We start from the raw sequence: 26,757 nt of genomic DNA on the forward strand, positions 1-26,757 counted from the left end.
GGCATTTCCATAAAAGCTTCCATCTTCCCTTTTTGATTCTTCTGTTATCCTCCCTTCTGCCCAGCGTCTTATTCCATTTTCAATTCTGGATAGTCCATCTTCTTTAGTTGCTGGCTCCTGGCTACAGTCTGGGTCTGGCTTTCCTGTAGTGGAGCTGCTGTTCCTTCTCTCAGTCGGCCATAGTCTCCCCTCACCAACAACTCTCTACTGCCAATTGTTGTTGCTGCCTCTGAACCCTCAGCTGGATTTCAGTTCTTCTAGTCAAACCCCGTTACTTGTAGCAACCTTAGTTTCCTAAGAGTTCTTCAGAGATACACATCAAGAGATCAAATTTGGAATGGGAAAGGGGAAGACCACAAAACTTCTCCCTCCGTTGCCTAGAAATATACCTTCTGTTGGAATACACCAACTCACAGAATTCCACCAGTGGCCGACTGATAAAGCATCAGAAGGAGGTGATCCTTGCCGATGATGGCTTACCAACTGTCAGGTACGAAAAATAGAAGTGGAAGTGGAACAGTTGAGACCACAACCAGAAACAGCCAGAGCAAGGCAGATGGCTGTTAGGGGTCCAAATAAGAGATTCAGGGCAGGGACTGGCTCTTTGGGAGGCAGAGGGGAACCGCAGGAAGATTCAAAGACAAGAAATTTACCTACAGACTATTGTAAAAGAGCAAGGCCATCAGATACAAACCTCATTAGTCAAAAATCCAACCGCTAGGGGGCAGCAGAAAAAACTGTTAAATGACCAGTGTTCACATTTCCGCTCTACCACCTTATGCTGTCAGTTGTGTCATTTACTTTTGCATCTAAGAATGGCAGACAGTGATGCTTATCTTACCTGGGATTGTGTCAGTTATATTAAACACACAGGGAAGAGGGGAAAGTTGCAGAAAGAGAAGGTAATAGAAGAGGCAGTGATCTCTCCCCCAATTTCCCACATTGGGAAAAATGTGTAGCTATAAGGGGATGTGATACTTAAAATAAAAGCACGAAATCAGGTGTATACATTATAAAACAATTTGCAGTTTAGTTGCTTCAAAACAACATAAAAATGCATTTTTAAAAATCGTGAATGACACAATAGCCAAACTATGGAAAGAACCTAGATGTCCATCCACAGATGAATGGATCAAGAAGATGTGGTATATATACACAATGGAATACTATGCAGCCATCAAAAGAAATGAAATCTTGCCATTTGCGACAACGTGGATGGAACTAGAGCGTATCATGCTTAGCGAAATAAGTCATGCAGAGAAAGACAACTATCATATGATCTCCCTGATATGAGGAAGTGGTGATACAACATGGAGGCTTAAGTGGGTAGGAGAAGAATAAATGAAACAAGATGGGATTGGGAGGGAGACAAACCATAAGTGACTCTTAATCTCACAAAACAAACTGAGGGTTGCTGGGGGGAGGGGGTTTGGGAGAAGGGGGTGGGATTATGGACATTGGGGAGGGTATGTGCTTTGGTGAGTGCTGTGAAGTGTGTAAACCTGGTGATTCACAGACCTGTACCCCTGGGGATAAAAATATATGTTTATAAAAAATAAAAAGTTAAAAAAAAAAAAAAAAAAAAAAAATCGTGAATGAACATTAGAATAAACAAAAACTGGTGATTCCCAATGGAACTTGGAGAATGCTGCCTTTGGAAGGCTCTCTCTTGACCATACCTACTTCTCCAAAAGTTTAGTCACAGGAATGAAATCATGAGTATGGAAATTTTCTGGAATCTTTGCTCAGGTTACACTAGTCTTCTTGCTTTTCTTCAATCATGGTAAACCTGTCTTGCTGTTCCCTTGCTTTTCCCCCTGCTCACTTTCCCATTTCCTCTTCTGCTCATCAGAACCGCCCCTTCTGCTATGCCCACCAGGAGACCTTTGGAGGTTAAATGAAACATGCAGTCTTAGAAGAGAGCTGAAGCCACTGTGATACCAGTTTTTTGAGAAGGCTGTGTGACAGAAACCAATTTGAGTGGGCCAAGCCATAGTCTCAGGTATTTCTCTACATCAGTGGGCAATGTTACAGGAAGTCCCTTGTCACAGGCCACACCACGGTAGGGAGAAGAGAACCACTAGGGTGGTGTGGGTGCTGACCAGGCATAAAACCTTCCTGTCCCACAGGAGCCAATAACTCTGATAATAAATTAATGTGCGTATCTTACAGTGTCCCCGAAACCAATATGCTTGGCTGTAAGACTCAAGGAGTCAGAAAAGCCCAAAGCATGTCATCCCCATCAGATACTGATGCAATCTACCAATACAGCATCATTTGTATTGTAAGTTTGCTTAATAACATAGTTGGTATTTTTTTTTAAAGATTTTATTTATTTATTTGAAAGAGAGAAATCACAAGTAGATGGAGAGGCAGGCAGAGAGAGAGAGAGGGAAGCAGGCTCCCTGCTGAGCAGAGAGCCCGATGCGGGACTCGATCCCAGGACCCTGAGATCATGACCTGAGCCGAAGGCAGCGGCTTAACCCACTGAGCCACCCAGGTGCCCCCATATTTGGTATTTTTTACCCTTACCCGATCACCAGAGAAACAGATCTAGAGTGCAGAACTAGATCCTTAGAAGAGATTCTCAGGAAGATTCGGTTAGCCATCTAAAACAGCAATGCATTCTGTCACTGTAGGTGACTTTTTTGGAAATCCTGGTGGAAGATATTGTAATTTGATCTCTTGTGCCGGGGCTACTTGTAGAGTTTACCCAACTGCTGATGGAGCAAGCCATCGTGGTGAGGAGCCCATTCCAATGGCAAGATTCTCATGCGCCAGTAATTAGCTTGCTCCATTAAGTTCTTTCCCTTTGTTGTTACTGTTTTCAGCTCTTTAGGACCTAGGGACTAGGTCACTATTATTGCTCCAAAAGTTTAGTCACAGGAATGAAATCATGAGTATGGAAATTTTCTGGAATCTTTGCTCAGGTTACACTAGTCTTCTTGCTTTTCTTCAATCATGGTAAACCTGTCTTGCTGTTCCCTGGCTAAAATGCTTTTCCCCCTGCTCACTTTCCCATTTCCTCTTCTGCTCATCAAAACCACAATGCGATATCACCTCACACCAGTCAGAATGGCTAAAATCAATAAGTCAGGAAATGACAGATGCTGGCGAGGATGCGGAGAAAGGGGAACCCTCCTACACTGTTGGTGGGAATGCAAGCTGGTGCAGCCACTCTGGAAAACAGCATGGAGGTTCCTCAAAATGTTGAAAATAGAACTGCCCTATGACCCAGCAATTGCACTATTGGGTATTTACCCTAAAGATACAAACGTAGCGATCCAAAGGGGCACATGCACCCGAATGTTTATAGCAGCAATGTCCACAATAGCCAAACTATGGAAAGAACCTAGATGTCCATCAACAGATGAATGGATCAAGAAGATGTGGTATATATACACAATGGAATACTATGCAGCCATCAAAAGAAATGAAATCTTGCCATTTGCGACAACATGGATGGAACTAGAGCGTATCATGCTTAGTGAAATAAGTCAAGCAGAGAAAGACAACTCTCATATGATCTCCCTGATATGAGGAAGTGGTGATGCAACATGGAGGCTTAAGTGGGTAGGAGAAGAATAAATGAAACAAGATGGGATTGGGAGGGAGACAAACCATAAGTGACTCTTAATCTCACAAAACAAACTGAGGGTTGCTGGGGGCAGGGGGTTTGGGAGAAGGGGGTGGGATTATGGACATTGGGGAGGGTATGTGCTTCGGTGAGTGCTGTGAAGTGTGTAAAACTGGTGATTCACAAACCTGTACCCCTGGGGATAAAAATATATGTTTATAAAAAATAAAAAATTTAAAAAAAAAAGACTTCTGTGAGAATTTATATTGTTAATCCCAAAGGGAGAACACAAACCAAGCATTTCACCTAAGTTCTTAAACTGTAGAATCCTTCTTTCACAGAGCAGCTCACTATCCTTGGTAACAACTTTCATAAATTTATTTTATAACTATTTGGTGGAAAATCATATATTGCATATGCCACGACCAGAACTCCCTCAAACGAGGAAGCAGGAACTCAGCTGAGAGCAAAATTAACATACTCAAAACTTTTAAAAAGTTTTTTTTTTCCAGGTAGTATGTACACAGTTAGCAATTTAAAAGTCTGTCCCTGAATACCTACCAGTACCCCTTGTCCCAGATCTATTCCAGTCTCCACAGAATGGGCCCTTTTATGTCTTCTAATTTTAAGAACAGTGAATGGCCACAAAACCACAGTGCTTATACAACCTGAATAATTTCAGACACTTAAACAGCTAGCTTAATACCTACCTTTGATAATAGGCAATCTAAGAAAATAGCAATTTTATGTTTAATCAGGTACCAAATGGAACATTCTTTTCTTGAAATGTACTAAAAACAAGGAGAAAAGAAAAACAAATCTGAAAATAAATTGGCCAGCCCAATTTGTGACCCAGACCCTGCATCATTTATTTGAAGTGAGCATCTGGGTATCTAGAGGCCACTCTCTTGCACATGTGGATGGTGTGTAAGGCAGCTGCCCCTTCCCTTTTTCTTTCTCCTGGCCTCCGCCAAACACACCCAGGGAGAAAAGTAGGAATTTTGTTTGTCCCCTTCTGACACATGGGAAATCTGCAAAAATTTTCTTAGGCAGAATAAAGTGCTACCATGCAGAAAGTGAGCTGCATGCAAAGAAGTCTAAATCAACCCCAAATTATATACTCTTTTATCATTGTGGCCCTCAGATGCTTCCAACAGCCAAATGAAGAGAAATAAAGAGCTTTTTTTTAAATAAGAGAAATTACCATTAACTGCTTTCCGCATAAGCTAAGCTAATAGCAAATCAAGAATCTCCCATTTTGCCTAAACATGTGAACAAAGGTTGTGTCCAGCATTAATATTCATCTCTGAAATACTGACATGTTTACACTTCCTATAGTTCTTCACACTTCATGACAAGCAATTTATTATACATAAAAGATTTTTAAATGTGCACTTCTGGCAGAATAATCATCAATTTTTTACAAAGAATGAGGAAACATCTTAATTCCAATTCCCATTGAAATATATTTCACTGCCTCGCTCCTGGCTACAGAACCTCAAAACATTTGAGCAATCTCCACTCCCATGTCTTACCCCTAGCAGCATAAAGGAAGTTGGTGGGCGGGGTTGGGGGGTGCTACTTAAAATCTTGATGTATCCTGCGGCTTTCTGGCAGTCTGCTAACATTTTAAGCACACCATGAATCATAAAACATTTTCAATCCTATCTGTCTCCAAGTTAAAAAAAAAAAAAGATTCGTTGATTGTAAAAAGCAGAGACAAAGTTAGTCATTCTTAAAAAGAAATGGCCTGCTTCCCTGTTCATATATTATCTCATTCCCAAATTTGCAAAAAGGAAAGCCTTCTCTATCCATGTGTCTTCAGTGCATGTGGGAACACAGCTATACATGCATAGTAATAACAGGAGAAACACAAAATGCCTATTATGGTATTTGATTGCTATTAAATCAGTGAGCATAAGAAGGTGTCTCTGCAGATGCAGAAGCAGGGTGAGAAGGCTGCCTTATAGATGAGTGGGGAAGAGGAGATTCACCTCACTTCCCCCCTCCAAAAAGACAGTTAGTAACTCATGAACAAGCCAGACACCCAAAAGTCACATGCTCCAATGGGCGATTATGAAATGCAGGGTTTGGCTTACTGCTTCAGGGACATTCTGCCTTAAATGAAATGTTTCTTTAAACTTTATTAATTTGAAAAATATTTAGTTATTTTGAGAAGTGTGTCTACTGTAAAATATCAACATTTAATTTACACTGATTCTATCAGATGAAGCTGACATGACAACTGCTTATGATTTGTAATACTTTTTTTAAAAGAGAGAACTCAGAAGCAAAACTTTGATGTGAAAAATTGATCGTATTTTATAACTATATTGCACACACATGTATACAAGCATACCGTATTTCCCACTTGGCTATGACATCACATGGATATTTTGAGCCCTTCAAATTCATTGCTGTGATGGAAAGTTATGGACTGTGAGTTCCTGCAGGCCATGGTCTGGACCCCACCTCAGTCAATAGCTTTGTAAACAGTGTCTGCACTAAGTGTCAGTTTCTCTTTTGGAAAACAGAGTTCATAACTCCCTCCAGAGGCTTTTATGAGAATTTTAAAAGATAAAATATGTAAAATATATCGTGCCATTTGGCACATAGTTAATGCTCCGCTGATATCAATTCTCTTCCTCTAGAATAAAAGGAATATTAGATAAATACAACTTTTAGAAGGGGAAAGGCTCCAAACACTTAAATCAAGAATAGTCATTGTCTTATAAATAAACAGATTGAGTCCAAAAATTGCCTCAGATGGAGTACCAAGGAACGGGCTGGGCAACTCAGGCAGCTGGAGGAGAACACCAGTTTGCCAATCTGCCACTCCTCCAACTAACAGTAATGAATAATTTTTTTTTTTTTTTTTTTGCATATACCACTTCTTTTCCTTCTGTTACAAACCACTTTCTTAGGATCAAGTTTGGTTTCCTAAAACAGAAAAACTCCAACTAAAGATGGCCTAAATAAGATAATAGTTTATTCCCCATTTCCACTTAAAAAAAAAAAAAGTCCTGCATTAGGCATGTAGGCTGGTGGGGCAGCTCCAGGAGGTGACCAGAGACTGCATACCAACCCTCCTTCCTGCTCCACCGTCCCCGCACCTCTCTGCTGTCTACCATCTGCAGGAGCCAGAGCACGCTGCGGTCCAGGACAGTGGGTGGTGCTCCTGCTGTCACATGGCTCTTCTAAGCCAATGGGAGGAAGTAATAAACAGTGAGCCTGCTCCTTCCTGGACATCCGCACATACTTCTGCTTACATTTCACCAGACAGAACTCCGGTATGTGCCACAGCGAACTGCGAGAAGGCTGACAACTTTATCGTAGCTCTCCTCAGGGGAAAAACAGCCTTCTGTTCCTGGGTCCTTAGGCAGCAAGGGGATAATGGATGTTGGGGTGCGCAAGTTAGCAACCGCCACCATACCAAACTTGTCCAGACTCATCCTGGCATTCCCCTCTGCCACTCTCTCTAATCTATCATGCACACAAGTTAATCATCCTAAAAAGCTCTTCCACTTACAGAGTTCAAGATGAGACCAGACATTTCAAATCCACATCCTCTAACTTCCCAAATTTACTTCATTCCTGAGAATATTTAAGAACCACCCCTGCCAAACCATCCAAAAGCTCAGTGCCTTAAGGACTTCAATCGCCCTCTCCCAAGATGCCCTCTCCAGAATTTTCACCTTCACCTTTATTAAAAGAGGGCTCCAGCCAAATCCGTCACTCAACATCCACTGAATGCAGCTAGGGTTCTTCTACCTCTGAAATCTTTCATTGTTTACACCACGGACCTAGAATTTATTCTCGTTCTTGCTCTCATCTCAGGCCACACCCCCTCTGCTCCTCTAGTCAAAATATTTACATCCTTTAAAAGCAAAATAAAGTCCCATCTTCTCGTTGAGGCACAGCCTAGAATTCATCAACTAGATATAATTTATCTGAATTGTAAAGCCTTCATGTCTCTTCTATTTATTTAATGCTTATGATTAATCTACTCCATTCTCACCTCTCCAAGGCACAGAGCCTTTCTATTCCTTAGGGTTATCATGAAATTAAAATGGTATATTTATATATTTACCTGTTCCCATATGCTACAGCTTCTAGTCTACACATAGTAAATATGCAACAAACACCTCTTGCCTGAGTTATCTCTACCAGAGTTTCACTTTGTATGACCTTAAACTTTATTTAAGATGCTATTCTGTTTTCCCCCCAAATACTATAAGGCACGAAAAGCTGCTGTTACACTTTCCTGGGTGATACAGGGTAGCCAAGCCTGTAATATTTTAACTTCTGTCCCCATACTATTTCAGGATTTTTCCTGCCAAAGCAGAAAATAAGGTCTCACATGAAGCATATAATTTTCATAGCTGGAAATCATCAAGGTGCTTTCCTGAAACTTCTATAGCCTAAATATCACTTTTGCAGTACTTTATCCAGAAGTGACTCTTGGGGCAAGAAGAACAGAGATTATATTTGATGCCAGAAGCTATATAAACTACTATGGAAGAGTGATTTTAACCTGATGCTTTTGGAAACACCAACTAGATAGATCAAAGCAAAGGGAACTAGAGAGAAGTTTACTTTGGATGGATCTATGGTTAAACATTCGCTCAGAATGAGGAATTTGTGCTTCTGCAGTCACTTAGAGGGTTCAAGATTAGAGGCAAGTCTGAGCCCTGTTTCCTAATTTCCTAAACCCACTTCACTCAGCTCCCGAGAAACAACATCCAAAGTGGATCCACCAGCACTTATTGTACGAGCACAGATTATTTGTTTTGATCCCAATTCCTTGGGAACGATCACATTCCCTTAGCTTAAATTACCTGCCTAGAAACAATGGAGTTTACATTTTTTCCCCGAGCAAGTGAAGAAAAAGTTACCATGTCTTTCAGAGGTAGTCTTGGATTTTCAAGAAGTCCAATACTATATTTTTCAACTTACATTTAATAACTCTGAAAATATTTTACTCTCCTGATTCAAGAATTATATGAAACTAATTTTCTAAAATATTGGATCCTTCATGACCTCCTATAAAGTAAATGCTGCAGCGGGGAGCCTGCTTCCCCCTCTCTCTCTGCCTGACTTCTGCCTACTTGTGATCTCTCTCTGTCTATCAAATAAATAAATAAAAATCTTTAAAGTAAATGCTGAAGCATCTTAGTGAACTGGCTTTAAAAATCTCAATAGAATAAGGCACAATCATAATCCCACCCTACTCTGTGATCCCAGAGAAACAGAATTTTCTGTCAGCTGAAGCAGGGACATGGACTAAATTCTAATGATGTGTTGAGAATAAATACTAATGTTTGTGATAAATTCTAGTATCTATCAACTATTTTGTAGAGGTCTGATGTGGATAATACTATCATCCCCATTCTGGGTGAAGAAACCAAGGAACACAGGGTTAAGTGATTTGCTTGCAATTATGTAAGTAGTAGGTGGTACAGCTGGGATTGTGTGTGGCTACCTGGCCTCAGACTTTGTGATCCTCATCATGCTGCTCTTTTATAATGAGTTAACAAAGTGATTCTCCAGATGTCAACAAAAAACATAATTCACCATCAGGGATCAGGTACAACTTAAGATACTCATCCTGTTTCACCTACAGGAAGATAAAAGAAAGAAAAAGTGTAGGGAAAATGCAGTAGGCATTTGAAGATCAGTAATAATACTTTTCCAGCTTTCACAAACACATGCCAACAGTGTAATAGGTTTATTACAGAACACTTTATAAATTGGAAATCCCTAGAAACCAATACTTCTGGTCCCACCAGTGTAACAGTAGGTCTAGAAACTTGTATCAACATACATATAAGTTAATCAGGCTGCAGTCTATTTGGTGGGATTCTGAGGATTTTCAGAAAGTTGTCACCTATGTTTTACTTATATTCCTTAACAATGCTGATGATTTGCCAATTAAAAAAAAAACACTCTTATTCCTGTATTTAGTGTACAAAATAGATGTCATGAAAATAGATGTCATAAAGTGGTGGTATTCTGGGGTGTCTGGGTGGCTCAGACGGTTAAGCATCTGGCCTTCAGCCCAGGTCATGATCCCAGATTCCTGGGATCAAGGCCCACATGTGGCTCCCTGCTTTGCAGAGAGCCTGCTTCTCCCTCTCCCTCTGCCTGCCACTCCCTCTCCTTGTGCTCTCTCTCTCCCTGTCAAATAAATAAATAAAACCTTAAAAAAAAACAGCAGTCTTCTGAGCAATATTATTTCATTGCAAGCCAACACAAAATTTTAAAATAAAACACATAATATTTTTAAAACTATTGAATGCTTGTAAAGATACTTAAGTCAATGTGAAATCACATAGAATTATAAATATATAATGGGAAGGTACAAATTTGGATAATAGGATACAAAGAATAAATATAATTTTTTAAAGATTTTATTTATTTGAGAGAGAGAGGAGAGTTAGAGAGCACAAGCAGGGGGAGGGGCAGAGGGAGAAGAAGCGGGCTCCCCATCGAGAAGGGAGCCTTATTTGGGGCTTGAACCCAGGACTCCAGATCCTGACTGGAGCCAATGCAGACACTTAACTGACTGAGCCACCCAAGTGCCCCAAAAAAACTTAATTTTTCAAGTGGGTTTATCATTGAATTTTCATATTAAAGAATATCAGTTGATAACTCCCTACCTGTGGTTACTCTAGTTGTAAGAAAACCCTCTTTACTCTTTCAAAGAACAAAGATTTAGCATTAAGCTAGCTTCTTTTATTAATATAAAAATATCACCCAGTAATTGTTGATCTTAACAAGAGACTAGACATCAACACTATTATCTTCCAAACAGTCCATCTTTGGTAAGGTCCACATGGATTCCAAAAACATTATACAAGTCTCAGTTGGTTGAACCACTGGAGATGGCTGATAAAAGAAGCTGTTATAACAGCTTGCATTCTCTAGGTAATCTGAGAAATGTCACAGAAAATAACAGGGAACTTTGAAATGATGTAGCAAACTGATGACTGCTATCAGATAACAGCACATTTTTTTAATCAATTTCAAAGGATTTGCAGAGTGCTCCCACAGCTCCAATCATTCTAAATAATAGATCTAATCAATTATTACACAAAATTAAAGCTTCTTGAAAAGTTCTAAGTATTTTCTACTTGAAAAATCTTAGAATTTCATTTATAAGGAAAAGCTGAAGAGGTCTTTCACAGAAAAAAACCATAATTTTGTTACTTAAAATATCTAATGTTAACATCTGAATAACTGATATGAACTTCAGAACTTTCAGGGTCAGGTCAGACCTCTGAAATCAGATTTGGTTAAAATTTTGACTTTTTCAATCTGTGACTGAGACCTACGGCATTACTTACTTCATCTATGTTTAATTTTTGTCAGAAGTGCTACATATTTCACAAGGTTATCCCAAGTTTGAAATAAAATGTGCAGCGGGGTTTAGCATAGTGAGTGATACATGGTCAAGATCTCAATTTTGATGGACTTTTAAAAAATTCAATATAAAGGTATCCCTTACTGTCCCTCTTTCCCAATGGAAAGAAGGTGGCCACAGTGAATACAGGAACAACAATTCATTCAGTGTAATGTTAAAGCCATTTCTGGTAATATTATAAGAGCTCAGTAAATATTTGTTGATTGGAGAATTGATAATTCATTATTATTTAAAATGGAATATCCTACTATAAAGTTCATGATTTTCATATTCTAAAATGTCTTTCCTTCTATTATAAAATGTAAGAGGGTCTCTCACTATTGATCCCATGAACATTAAAAGGATAATATAGGAATATTACAAATAACCTCTGCCCCCCAAGTTTGATAACTTGGATGAAATGGATCAATTCCTTGAAAGATTCAATCTGTCAAAACTCATACAAGAATAAAGAGGTAATGTGAAATTGACCTATATCTATTAAAGAAATTGGAACACTAATTAATCATCTTCTAAAATAGAAAGGATCAGGGCCAGACGGTTTCCTTGGTGAATTCTACCAAATATTTTAGGAAGAAACAATAACAATTCTCTACAATCTCTTCCAGAAAATAAAAGCAGAATGAATATTTTATTCATTCTATGAGGCCAACATTATCTAATACTAAAAGTAGATAAAGACATTACAAGAAAGAAAATGACAGACCAATATGTCTTCTGAACATAGATCCAAAACTCCTCAACAAAATACTAGCAAATCAAATCCAACAATGTATACAGAGAATTATATACTATGATCAAATGGTAACAATTAATCTATCACATCAACAAGCTAAAGAAGAAAATTTACATTATCATATTAATAGAAGCAGGAAAAGCATTTGACAAAATCTAACACCAATATATGATAGGAAAAAAAAAAACTCTCACAGAAAACTTGGAATAGAGGTGAACTTCCTCAACTTGATAAAGCATATCTACAGAAAAACTTATAGCTAATATCATATTTAATAGAGAGAAACTGTTTTGTTTTTCCACTAAGATCAGGAAAAAGGCAATGATTTCCCTTCTCATCCCTTGTATTCAACATTGCACCACAAGTCTTAGTTAATGTAGTAAAGTATACAGATTGGGAAGGAAGAAATAGAACTGTCTCTGTTCTCAGATGATATGATTGTCTACATAGAAGATCCCAAAGAATCAACAACAAAACAAAGAATTGGAGTAAGTGATCATATCAAGGTGGCAGGATACAACACTAATATACAAAATGTCAATCACTTTTTGTATACCAGCAATGAACAATTGGAATTTGAAATTAAAAATAAATATGCTATTTATATTAGCACCAAAATTGAAATATTTTAAGCATAAATCTAGCAAAATAGGCACAAGATCTATATGAAGATCAGATAACTCAAATAGGGTAGAGACAATAAAGTTCTTCAAGACATTTGAAGAGCTTTATTGAACTTATAGGCAATGTCACACTTTTTATTTTCCTCACAATCCACTTTTTAGTACTCAATTCGTGCAGAAATCCCTGTTTTTATGGACAACACTATCCCACAATAATGACATGATGCATGTATTTTTAAAAATAGATGTATGTACATCGATAGCTACAGATTTCAAATAGAAGATTCCTCTTAGGTGATATCATTGTTTTCCCTAGAGAACAGCCTCGTCCATCAATTTTCCACTTACGCAGCCACAATTTCCAAGCTACATCTTTGAAACAAACTAATTGACAATTCTAAACTTAGTTTTCCTTATTAAATGGAGATAGTTATAACATCTTCATTGACTTATTGACACTGAAATAAGATCATCAATCTATATCTCTCAGTTTAGAGCCTTGCACGTAGTACATACTAGCTGTTCTTGACTTGCTTTTCTATCTAATCTTCAAAATAGAAAGGGAAAGGGAAAAGGAAACAAATTGGCATTCCATTTGTCCCAGATGCATGGAAATCTCTGGCAGGGTTACCTTTCCGCAGCTTGACTAACATATATTCATGTAATCTGAAGGACATCAGCTAAAAAAAAAGGCTAGAAAAATGAAATACTGAAGATGAAAGTAAATAGATGTTAGCAGATATAAAGATGGATCTTGTCAAAACTACACCTAATTGATTTTTGCCAGGGCAATTAGATAAGGAAAAAGAAATAAAAGGCATCCAAATTGGAAAGGAAGAAGTAAAACTATATTTACAGATGGCATAATCTTAAATATTGATAATTCTAAGAAATGTGTTTTGAAAACTACCAGAGAAAATAAGCAAGTTCAACAAGATTATAGACTATAAGATCAATTTACAAAAATAAGTTGAATTTATATAGAATAGCATTGAAAGATCCAAAATACTAAATCAAGAAAAATAATTCCATTTATAAAAATATTCAAAAGAATATAATATTTAAGAATAAATTTCATGGTCTGGGAGATTCAACATTGTAAAGATAGTATTTTCCAAATTGATCTATAGATTCAATACAATCTCTGTCAAAGTTTAAGCTTGTTTTTTCACATAAATTGACAAGCTAGTCCTAAAATTCATGCAGAAATGCAAGGGACTCAAGTAGCCAAAACAAACTTGAAAAAGAACAAAGTATGAGAACTCACATTTATTAGTCTGAAACCGTACTACAAAGATCATAATCAAGACCATATGGTACTGGCATAGGGTAGAGATATAGATCTATGGAAAAGAATAGAGAGACCAAAATAAAAGTTCACATATGATCAACTAACTTTTGACAACAGTACCAAGATAATTCTTTTCAACAAAAGGTACTGGGACAACTGGATATTCACATACAAAAGAATGAAGTTGGACTCCTACCTCATTATATACAAAAATTAACTCAACGTTATGTAGACCTAAATATAAGAGCTAGAACTATAAACTACTTAGAAAAAAACAGAGGCATAAATCTGTGACTGTGGATTAGGCAATGATTTTCTAGATAGGACATCAAAAGCACAAGTGACAAAAGAAAGAAAGAGAGAGAGAGGATAAGGGAAGGAGGCATGAGGGGGAGAGAGAGGAAAGGGGGCAAGGAAGGAGGAAAAGAGGGAGGAAGGCAGGCCAGAAGGAAGGGGGGGGGGAGGGAAGGGAGGGGGAAGGGAAGGGAAGGGAAAGAAAAAAAGATAAATCTTACATCATCAATACTGAAAACCTGTTTTGCTTCAAATGACAGCACCAACAAAACTGAAAAGAACTCACGAAGTGGGACAAAACATTTTCAAATCACATGTCACTTCAGAGACTTATATCCACAATACATTTTAAAAATATCTTACTACCTCACCATAAAAAGACAAATGACACAATTTTAAAATGGGCAAAAGGCTTGTACAGACATTTCTCCAAGACATGGAAATGATCAATAAGTCCATGAAAAGACATTCAACATCTTTAGCCATAAGGGAAATGCAAATCAGCACCATAATGAGATACCCCTGCATACCCACGAGGATGGATATAAAAAAAAAAAAAAGACAATTACCATTGCTGGTAAGATGTGAAGATATTGGAACCATCATGCATTGCTGCTGGGGGTGAAAAATGGGATGGCCACCTTAGGAAGTAATGAGTCGCTTACTCAAAATGGAATTTTCATATGATCCATCGATTCCAGTCTGTAGTGGCTACTTTTAAGCAAGTGATTGGAGATCTCATCTTTGAGGATAGACCTCAAATCAAAGGAATGTTATGAATTCTGACATTAAAATGTCAAAGGTCACTTTTTACACATGCGCAAATCATACTCAGCAAAGTCCTTGTCAATACACAGACCAAACTCTCATGAAGCTTTATCAATATCAGCACTAGTGTTAGTTCTAGTTGTTGCTGGTGTTCATTTGCCTCTTCAGTTCATCCAAATATTTGATGTCCTCTTATATAATCAATGTCTATTCTGACCCATGTTATAAGACTTGGACCTGCATTTTGTCATTTTAAACAATCATAGGTTTTTAGTTGTGCTATCTTTCTCTTGCCCAGCACAAAGCTCTCCTTTATTGAAATTGAGTCCCTGGACAGGAAAACAATTTTAGTGTAGACACTGAGGGAGGTCTTTGCGGGTTTTTTGTTTGTTTGTTTGTTTGAGGGAGGTCTTTGTATTCTGACCTAAACTACAGAGCGGCTCAGCCCTTCCAGTCCAGCTTCTAACATACTTGCTGTTCCCTGGATAGTCAGGGCACTCTCCATTCTGGAAAGTTCCTCTGCCTGTTATTCCTTCTCATTCCCTTCTTTTCTCTTTCTTTCTCTTTCTGTCTCATTCCCTCTCCCTCTCTCTTTCTTTCTCCCTCCTTTCCTCCCTGTCTTTTGTTCCATCTTCCTCCACTAATCAAAGTCCTACTATAGCTAACTTAAAAAACAACAGCAACACCACTAACAGAACTTTCTTCATTCCCTCCATCGTAATGTATGGGTATTTTCTCTGTGTTACAATTGCATAAAATGCGTAAAAATGGTAAATCTAACATACTGAGGGTTTACCATGTGGCAGGCTCTGATGCTAAACACGACAGAGCATTGGGGAAAGTCACATGTCTAATGACCCATGAAGTGGACCCAGGCACTCAGAGATGCCTCTTCTCCTCCCCTGTCCTTGAAATGTGGGTATCTCCTGCCTTTCCCACTCACAGAGGCTGATCCAAGGACACAGCCTTGAGAAAGTGATGTGGTGTTGATAAAACCGACACGTTACTCATGACTAAACCTAGTCAAGGCCTCTTTACAAACTTTTAAGATTTGGCAGATGGGTATAGGAATCCATTTGTCTTGCTGCCATCCAAGACAAGCCTTATATGTAAGTTCACTTGCTTATTAAAACTGCCACCTGGACCACCTGCCTCTTTCTTTGGTCTCTGCCTGCCCTTCTTGTATAGACGGTAGATTCAGATTTCACTCTGGCAGTTCCAGAGAGGGCCACAAACCAACACAGAGATCACCTCATTTACTCTTACCAATATCCCACATAATGATGGTTTTATTAATCCCAATTTTACAAGTGAAAAAAAACAGGTGTGGAAATTTTAGGAAGATACCTGGTCATAAGAGGTAGAGCTGGGATTCAAACCCAGGGAGACTGACTCAAACTAGCCCCAGGCTGTTGATCCCACTGGCCAGAATCTTACCTGTATTCAGGTTACTAGTTTCTGGATGGCCTGTTCTCATTCGACTGTGAATCTGGGGATGAGGGGTGGGAACAGGGGTGGAAACCATCCTCTTATTTCTACTTCTACCGTGCCAAGCCATGCACAATGCCTGGGACATAATGGTGCTCAATTCACATTTATAGAATTAAATTATAATAGTGTTCCCCTGGGAAATTACAATCAACTCAAGATAATGCTTCATAATATTTGTCCAGAAATGCCTTGTAGCAAAAAGACCAGATTTCAATGATGCGTTATTCACCCACTCCTTATTACCTAGAATCATCTGCCTTATCAATACCACCCACTCTTGTTCCTTAGTACTCAGAAAGAAGCAATAACTCTGTCCAAGATGAGGAGAGATGATGATTACAATAACTAGAATCATCATCATTATACAGGTCTGTATTCTAAGTGTTTTATACATGCATCATTTCATATATACAACAAACCTATAAAGTATGTACTATTATCTCAATTTGAAAGATAAGAAAACTGAGACTCAGGTTAAATAACCTGTCAGAGGTCCCAGATGATCAGTGCCAGTTGTCTCTCTGCAGAACGCAGACACATGAACACCCTCCCCGCTACCACATCACTCACTGATCACGCACTGGAACAGGGTTTGGTGCATGCATCAGGCCAGAGAGTGAGTGGCTCCCAACCAATGTCTCTTCTGCTCCCCAAAATGTCCTCTGGGTCTGAAAAGTCCCCAAAATTCTTCAGCTCCAGGCAACACCATTTTATACAAACAACCATCATGTATTTGTAAACACGAGCTAATATTTTGTTTCCTTAGTGGTTTCTCTCTTCTTTTTCTGTTGCTAGCCTCGACATCCCCACGAAACTGCTAGCAGGATAATTCCATTTTGAAGAACCAACTTAAAATCCTTTTTTTTTTTTTTTTTGGGTGTCCTAACCCAGAATACAGTCTTTCTGCTTTTCTCACATAAGCTAATGGGATTCCAGCAGTCTGCATTTTAGGCTAAAATATGCACTCTCCAACCGAAGTAGTACTTCATTGTGTAGTGCCGTGCTATGTTGTCTTGTCTCAGCTTATCTTGTGTTACTGCCACAGTAAAAATAGATTTAATGGTGGTGAAAAACATCTTCTGGGTCATTTCAAAGTAATCATTGGAAATTCCCTTTCCAACAACAGAGTGCTGCAAGGTGCTTATGTCAGAGAAAACACAATCCCTTAGTGTCAGTTCCGGGCATATGAAGTGCTTCATTTCTTTTTTTTTTTTCTTTATTGTTTTAATCCCAATTTTCTTCCTTGTTGGCATAGTCAGAATGGCATGGACTCATCTTATGTTAACAGTATCAGTTGCAATGTTCCCCAAAAACCTGGAAAAATAAGAAGTCTCTCTGTAACTCTTGCTTTCTGGAGCCTTCCCTCAGACTTTGAAAGAACAGATTCCACTGATACAAACAGAAAGCACTTTTGCAAAGAAAAACATCTTATGGATGTTTGTACAAAATAATCCCAAGAATGAGTTCTTAGAGGGGAGATATCTGAAAGTATTAAATTTGTGACATAAATCCTTTGACCTTTCCATTAGGTTGTTTAATAATTAGTTTGGCATTTTTGCTGCTTAATTAAATGGGGGGAAAATCTGCCCATTCTAAAGGCTTGTCTAATCAATTTTAACTAATGTTTATGTAAATTTGCAAATCTTACTTGAGCAATTAATATTATAATAAGGATGAGTCTTAAATTAAAGCCTGTTTATGAGGGAAAAATGAGCCCGCGAGAGTGGCATGTTCATTGTTGCCCGTTTCTGTTTCCATTAGGATTCTGCAAATGGGTATCATTTATATATTTGGCCTAGTTTTCATTTCCCTGGTAACAAAGCTCCTAAGGACCACAAGGAGGGCTCTCTCAGGCCTCTGAAAATATGCCTTTGATAAAGAAACAAAGCAACAAGAAATAACTGACCACAGAAATCATATTCATTATTTATATTCTGTCCCTTTGAACTCTCAGTGCTCTACTTCATTTTCTCTTCCAAATATTTTACAGACGCGTTTCTGACTAAAAGCCAATGAAACTAAATAAGCAGACAAGTAAGGAATGAGACAGAAGCATGGTAAGCAGAAAGAGTTGTTACTCCATTTATTTTTGAACTGTAGATTTGGGTAAGGGATGTAGGCATCAAGGGCTAAGCAAAGGCGAGGTGGTGAAGCAGGTGCTTGGGCCCACCTCTCTTAATGTTCACAGCCAGGTCTTCACACCTCCGTCTTCCTACCTTCAAGGTCCAGGACAACTTTCCTGCATGCCTGCCTGAATGAGTGCCCACTGGGCCTTATGCCAACTGATAGAACCCTGTAGAGGCTAACTGAGCAAAGGTATTTGGGCTGAGGCTTTAACAAGTTGACATTGACATCAACATCTGGAAGTTAACATTTAACCCTTAAACCCAAAGGAATCAATCATGTGATGTCAAAGATGGAATTTTCCCCAATGAATTAATAAGAATTCTATTTTTTTTTATTTATTTATTTGACAGAGAGAAATTACAAGTACACTGAGAGGCAGGCAGAGAGAGAGAGAAGGAAGCAGGCTCCCTGCTGAGCAGAGAGCCCGATGCGGGGCTCAATCCCAGGACCCTGAGATCATGACCTGAGCCGAAGGCAGCGGCTTAACCCACTGAGCCACCCAGGCGCCCCAAGAATTCTATTTTTTCAGAGCCATCTTTACCTGTCATCACATTTGCTTTTGCAGAATGAAAAAACCCTGTGAGGTACTGAAAAGCAAATAATAATGGCAGTGGTTGTATTATCTTTTTAAGGGAGGAGGATACTGAGGATTTCTTGGGGGACAGGCAATGGCTTTCTCAAGGTCATGGGAAAAATGTATTGGCTATTAAGGCGCAAGACAGGTACATCAACTCAGAGCAGTTCCCTTTCCACCTCCAACAAGCGAGGCTACCCTATGTACTCAGTGCTCTCACTGTATCTCTGGTGGCCTATGCTATAGACACTGCCCATAACTATCATGGTCTGAACAGCGGAGTACAGCCAGCTCATGAACAGGTCTGCTCCCCTGATCTGGGATAGAGGCATCCCCTCCTCCTCAGCCTCCCCTCCCCTACACCACATTCATACACCTTACAAAGGCCCAGCTCAGAAGGAAGAACAATTTCTCTGATCTTTTTTTTTTTTAAGATTTTATTTATTTATTTGACAGAGAGAGATCACAAGTAGGCAGAGAGGCAGGCAGAAAGAGAGAGGAGGAAGCAGACTCCCCACTGAGCAGAGAGCCCGATGTGGGACTCGATCCCAGGACCCTGAGATCATGACCTGAGCCGAAGGCAGCGGCTTAACCCACTGAGCCACCCAGGCGCCCCCAATTTCTCTGATCTTTAATTGAAATTCATCACATCCCTTACTCTGTATGTTTTTCATTGAATTTCTTGAGATGATTCTTAAGGTTTTAAAATATTGTAAACTTTTGTGTTTAATTCATATTATTCTTTAATGTCATAGTAGGAAGAGCAGTATAGAAAATAAAGCTGTTACTTATACTCTCTCCCAACCAGGGGTGCAAATGGTAGGGCAAGGAGCAAAGGTCTGGTGGGCTCTCAACTTAAGCCCTCATGATCCCCACAGATAAGGGTTAATGAAACAAAAACTTGTAACCAAAGAGCCCCAAATCTTCACGGAAACAGATCTGATGGTGACAAACAACTGATAATACATTTAGAGCCCCCCTAGAACCCATAGTCAACAAAATTATTAAATAGAGGACAGAGAGTGACCATATATGAAACATTAAGTAATAAAATAATTAAAATAAAATAAAAGTGGAGGAAAGACCGAGAATGACGAAGCTATAAAAAAATGAATAGGCAGATATAAAAAAAGAACTAAATATAACTATTAGAAGCAAAATATATTTTTTGAAATTAAATCACAGGTGGAGGAATTAAAAAGTACATTATGCCACAGTCAAGGAAAAAATTGGGAATTAGTGGGAATACATGGGAAATAATTATTTAAAAATTGAAGCTCAGAGAGACTGAAGATAAAAATATGAGAGAGGGATTTAAAAAATATAGAAAAGGAGCATGAGAGAACTGTTATAAAGAATTTGGCTGCCATTTGTCCCCCAGATCCTGGGAGGAAGTCTCTGAATCTTTAGAAGTAACCCAGTGAAGGGGATGTCTTTGTTTTTAGGGTATGCCCCGATAACTCACACTATCATGGAGGCTGGTGGTGGGCTGGATAGTTCGTGTTAATGTAAGAGTCAGAAGGGGGGTGGCCCCAGCAGAAAGACCCACCATGTTAGGGCAGTGAGGGTTCTGAGCCATGTGATATCAGCCCGATATCCAGAGGGGAGGGAGGCTGGAGACTGTGTTCTATTACATTGTCACTGATTCAATCCATCAGGCTTCAATGATGAAACTGGAGTAACAGTTCCGCAAGCTAAGCTCCAGTGAGCTTCCCTGGTTAATGATACTCTGTGCATATTCTTACCTAACAATGTGCCGGGAAGGTGATACATCCTGACTTCACAAAAAAAGGACACAGAAGTTCCACATTTGGGATCCCCTCAGACCTCATCCTGGCTGGTGTTGATTTGTATCCTTTCTTCCATAATAAAACTGTAGTCATTAAACATAGCTTTTTCCTGAGTTCTAGAAGTCATTCTAGTGAATTATGGAATCTGAGAAGGTAGTGGGAACCCCTGAACTTGTAGCCAGTTGGTTAGAAGTACAGGAGTCCTGGGGACCCCTGAGCTTGTGGCTGGTGTCTGAAGCAAGGACTGACTGTGACCTTCACTTGTGATGTTTGGCCTATCTCTGGCTTATTGGTCCCAGAAGTCATTGCAATAACATACTTTTAAGCATAGTCCCAGAAAGGGGGTGGGGGAACACATGGAAATTGCAACAGTCCTTTTGTTTAGAAGGAGCCTATCTGGGTGTTAGGAACCACAGATCACAATGCACAGACTCAAGATCAAGGTCTGTCACCTCGGGTGGAAAGACTGGCAGTACTGATACTCAATAAATTAATGAGCCACAGAAATCCAACTCCAAGTTCAGTCAGGCCTCTGGAAGGCCTGCAATGTCAGACAGAGATCCACAAAACAAATTTTTTTCTGAAACTATCCCTGGAGTGATCTGATCCATGGTTTCAGCCTGTGTGGGCTTCACCTCCCTCCACCACGGCTCTGCCTGCCCATGGTATTTCTGTTTCCTCCTCCTTCTAGCTCATGGATTCTGCTTCAACATGGGCTCTCCTGACTCCTAGTGGATGTTTGCATTCTCCCTTGTCTGTCTGAGTGTCTCTCTCTGAAGTGTTTACACTCAGATTCTGAGTAAGAGGAGATGTGAGGGGCTGTCACTCCACATAGAAGCTATCTCTGACAGACATGACACTCATAGTAGGTAGGAGTTCTCACAGGCTGCTGGTCTTCCTGAAGCCCAGTCTGTAAAGTACTGACTTCCTTTGGGTCCAGAACTTACCCTCAACCCAGTCAGTTATGCCCATAACTGCTGTTTCATGTGGCATTCAACATGTGTACCAGAAATCTCTTCTGGCTTCTCTGTACAGAATTAAGCTGCAGAGTAGGACAAATAGCACAAGTATTTTGGATTCCTCTCTACGGCTTCTACATGTGTGACTCTTGAAGGGCTCCTGGGTTCTGATTCCTTCTTTACTTTGATAAAATATCACTGTGCCAAAGACTTCCATCATAGCCTATACAAGACAGGGACACAGCTCTTTCATTTCACTCAATCTGCTCATCCCTTCAACACTTTCATCAAACCTGCATTAATAACCTATTGTTCTGCGGCGCCTGGGAGTCTCCCTCAGTTAAGCATCTGATTCTTGGTTCTGGCTCAGGTTGTGATCTCAGGGTCATGAGATCAAGTCCCACACTCAGCATGGAGTCTGCTTCAGAAGATTCTCTCCCTCTGCCCCTCCCACTTGTGCTCTCTCTCTCTTTAAAATAAATAAACGAATCTTTAAAAAAAAAAAAAAAAGAATATCATTGTCCCACTACTATATGCACCACGTAATTTCAGAACACGCTGGTAAGAACATTATAGATTTGCTTCTGACTTCTGTTTTTACCACTTTAGCATCAGAAAAGCTAAACAACAAGATTGATAGTAATGATATGCTGACTAGCACTTACTATGTGACAGGAACTACTTAAGGAATTCTATTATAGCTACGAACTCATTTATCTCTTGTAAAAGTCTCCATATAACAAGTTATATTATTATCCCCTTTTTGCAGATAGGGAAACTGAGTTTAAGGGACTGGAGTCATACAGTTAGTTGCTAGAGAGACAGATCCAGATGGCCTGACCCCTGAGTCTCTGCCCTTGCCCATCATGCTAATAACCACATATTTAGTGGCTATACATTCAAGATCAGTCAGGAAAACTTGGACTTAAACCTAAGGTTTTTCAATTTTAGTTGTATAGCCTCAGTTTTGTTATCATCTGCAGAGTGGAGCTAATTCTCTCACAGGATTGTCAGAATAATTAAATGAGTTCATACATAAAGAGCGCTTAGCATAGTGCCTAAAAAGTAGTAAGTGGCTACAAATTGTGGCCCATTAGTACTGTTCTGAGCCCTATTCAGAATGTTAGCCTCAAATCAATATTAAATATCAACTATTGCCTATCTCATGATCACACACTGAAGGCCATACAAACAAAAACAGAAGAGCGTGGCGCTCACACTCAGAAACAGCTCTCAAGTTCAAAAAAGAAAGCACAGATAACTAACCATTGATGAAATGTATGAACTGAACAAAGGATTAGACAAGCCCATCAATCTGAAGGGGAAACGTGGTGATGGAGGAGGGAAGGTGAAGGTTGTGTCTGGACTGGTATGGGACACACAAATGAAGTTAGTACCTCATCCCACCATCCAGGGAAGACTTCAAAAAGAAGTAAGAACTAAGGGAGATTCTGGAGGTGAAGAAGAGGACTGTGCAACTTTTTAGAGAAGGAAAACAGAAGGAAATTTCCATATTTCCTTGTGAAGGAACAGGGGACTGAATTTCCCGAGTTTCTGCCACTCGATGATTTGCTTAACAAATTGAGCTAACATCATTTCCCGCTTTGTGTCTTCTCAAATTATCAGGATTTCATGAGCCATCTGTTCTTCCAAGCTATCTACTGGTTATCCTAGACGTTTAAAAGCAAAATACATGTTCATCTTCCCTGGCCTATAGCACAGGTTCCAGAATTCAGTATGTGCTCAATAAATGATTATTCGAAGAACCGTGGTGATCACATGTGGTGAAAGCTCTCTCATTCTAACAAGGTTCTACATGCTTAACTCTATATCACACTGTTACTAATTTCAGCACACTTCTACCACACTCATCTTATTTGATGTGGTCCCAATTGTGAAGATTCATACTTGTTTCTCAGCAGCTAAAAAAAAAAAAAAAGCCTCTGGTAGCATGATTAACACAAATTCACACACACATATGACTGAAAGCCTCTCATAAAAGCCTTAAAAAAAAACCCAAACCTTGAGCGCCTGGGTGGCTCAGTGGGTTAAGCTGCTGCCTTCAGCTCAGGTCATGATCTCAGGGTCCTGGGATCAAGTCCCGCGTCAGGCTCTCTGCTCAGCAGGGAGCCTGCTTCCTTCTCTCTTTCTCTGCCTGCCTCTCAGTGTACTTGTAATTTCTCTCTGTCAAATAAATAAATAAAATCTTTAAAAAAACAAAACAAAACAAAAAACAAACAAAAATTAAAAGTATAGATTGCTCTAGGCAGTATAGACATTTTAAAAATGTTTATTCTTCTGATCCAAGAGCATGGAATGGTCTTCCATCTTTTTGTGTCTTCTTTAATTTCTTTCATGAGTGTTCTGTAGTTCCTCGAGTACAGATCCTTTACCTCTTTGCTTAGGTTTATTCCCAGGTATCTTATGGTTCTTGGTGCTATAGTAAATGGAATCGATTCTCTATTTTCCGTTTGTGTATTTTCATTGTTAGTGTATAAGAAAGCCACTGATTTCTGTACATTGACTTTGTATCCTGCCACGTTGCTGAATTGTTGTATGAGTTCTAGTAGTTTGGGGGTGGAGTCTTTTGGGGTTTCCATATAAAGAATCATGTCATCTGTGAAGAGAGGGAGTTTGACTTCTTCATTGCCAATTTGGATACCTTTTATTTCTCTTTGTTGTCTGATTGCTGTTGCTAGGACTTCTAATACTATGTTGAACAAGAGTGGTGAGAGTGGGCATCCTTGTTGTGTTCCTGATCTCAATGGGAAGGATGCAAACTTTTTCCCATTGAGGATGATATTTGTCATGGGTCTTTCATAGATAGATTTTATGAAGTTCAGGAATGCTCCCTCTATCCCTATACTTTGAAGCGTTTTAATCAGGAACGGATGCTGGATTTTATCAAATGTTTTTTCTCCATCAATTGAGAGGACCATGTGGTTCTTCTCTCTTCTCTTATTAATTTGTTCTATCACATTGATTGATTGATTTGCGAATGTTGAACCATCCTTGTAGCCAGGGATGAATCCCACCTGGTCATGGTGGATAATCTTTTTAATGTGCTGTTGGATCCTGTTTGCTAGAATCTTGTTGAGAATCTTAGCATCCATATTCATCAGTGATATTGGTCTGAAATTCTCCTTTTTGGTAGGGTCTTTGCCTGGTTTGGGGATCAGGGTAATGCAGGCTTCAAAGAAAGAGTCTATTCTGATCAAAATTCCACTGGTATTCTTCAAAGAGCTGGAGCAAATAATCCTAAAATTTGTATGGAATCAGAAGAGACCCCGAATCGCTAAGGAAATGTTGAAAAACAAAAATAAAACGGGGGGCATCACGTTACTTGATTTCAAGCTTTACTACAAAGCTGTGATCACCAAGACAGCATGGTACTGGCATAAAAACAGACACATAGACCAGTGGAACAGAGTAGAGAGCCCAGATATGGGCCCTCAACTCTATGGTCAAATAATCTTCGACAAAACAGGAAAAAATATACAGTGGAAAAAAGACAGTCTCTTCAATAAATGGTGCTGGGAAAACTGGGCAGCTATATATAGAAGAATGAAACTCAACCATTCTCTTACGCCATACACAAAGATAACCTCAAAATGGATAAAAGACCTCAATGTGAGAGAGGAATCCATCAGAATCCTAGAGGAGAACATAGGTAGCAAACTCTTCGATATCAGCCACAGCAACTTCTTTCAAGATATGTCTCCAAAGGCAAAGGAAACAAAAGCGAAAATGAACTTTTGGGACTTCATCAAAATCAAAAGCTTCTGCACAGCAAAGGAAACAGTCAAGAAAACAAAGAGGCAACCCACGGAATGGGAGAAGATATTTGCAAATGACAGTACAGACAAAAGGTTGATATCCAGGATCTATAATGAACTCTTCAAACTCAACACATACAAAACAGACAATCATATCAAAAAATGGGCAGAAGATATGAACAGACAATTCTCCAATGAAGACATACAAATGGCTATCAGACACATGAAAAAATGTTCATCATCACTAGCCCTCAGGGAGATTCAAATTAAAACTACATTGACTGGTGTACCACCTTACACCAGTTAGAATGGCCAAAATTAGCAAGACAGGAAACAACATGTGTTGGAGAGGATGTGGAGAAAGGGGAACCCTCTCACACTGTTGGTGGGAATGCAAGTTGGTGCAGCCTCTTTGCAGAACAGTGTGGAGATTCCTCAAGAAATTAAAAATAGAACTTCCCTATGACCCTGCCATTGCACTACTGGGTATTTACCCCAAAGATACAGATGTAGTGAAAAGAAGGGCCATCTGTACCCCAATGTTTATAGCAGCAATGGCCAAGGTTGCCAAACTGTGGAAAGAACCAAGATGCCCTTCAACGGACGAATGGATAAGGAAGATGTGGTCCATATACACTATGGAGTATTATGCCTCCATCAGAAAGGATGAATACACAATTTTGTAGCAACATGGACGGGACTGGAAGAGCTTATGCTGAGTGAAATAAGTCAAGCAGAGAGAGTCAATTATCACATGTTTTCACTTATTTGTGGAGCATAACAAATAGCATAGAGGACATGGGGAGATAGAGAGAAGGGAGTTGGGGGAAATTGGAAGGGGAGGTGAACCATGAGAGACTATGGACTTTGAAAACCAATCTGAGGGTTTTGAAGGGGCAGGGGGTGGGAGGTTGGGGTACCAGGTGGTGGGTATTGTAGAGGGCACGGATTGCATGGAGCACTGGGTGTGGTGCAAAAATAATGAATACTGTTATGCTGAAAGTAAAAAATAAATTAAAAATATATATATGTTTATTAAAAATTATTTAAAAAAAGAAAAGAAAAAACCGAAATCTTACAAGTTGCTATGATGTGGATAGAAAGAGAGGGTATTACACTAAGTGAAATAAGTCAATCAGAGAAAGACAATTGTTATATGATTTCACTGATATGTGGAGTTTAAGAAAAAAGCAGAGGATTATTGGGGAAGGGAGGTAAAAACAAAATAAGATGAAATCAGAGAGGGAGGCGAACCATAAGAAACTCTAAACTCTAAGAAAGAGAATTGCTAGAGGGATGTGGGTGGGGGGATGGGATGGGGTAGCCGG

General features: G+C 39.3%; 1 long non-coding RNA gene across 3 annotated transcripts; it reads left to right on the plus strand.

The window, feature by feature from the left end:
• Positions 1–431: 431 nt before the first annotated feature.
• On the plus strand, positions 432–20,770 carry LOC309859972. Of its 3 annotated transcripts, XR_014309063.1 has the most exons (6): positions 445–490; positions 1,853–2,002; positions 6,715–6,867; positions 16,492–16,571; positions 18,194–18,260; positions 20,563–20,770. It is a non-coding gene; the product is annotated as an uncharacterized lncRNA (long non-coding RNA). The 3 variants fall into 3 exon arrangements; XR_014309061.1 differs by lacking the exon at positions 1,853–2,002 and having other exon boundaries at positions 432–490; XR_014309062.1 differs by lacking the exons at positions 1,853–2,002; positions 6,715–6,867 and having other exon boundaries at positions 432–490.
• Positions 20,771–26,757: the final 5,987 nt, after the last annotated feature.

This window comes from Mustela nivalis (genome assembly GCF_964662115.1).
Source record: "Mustela nivalis genome assembly, chromosome: 2".
In the NCBI taxonomy this organism is placed as follows: domain Eukaryota; kingdom Metazoa; phylum Chordata; class Mammalia; order Carnivora; family Mustelidae; genus Mustela; species Mustela nivalis.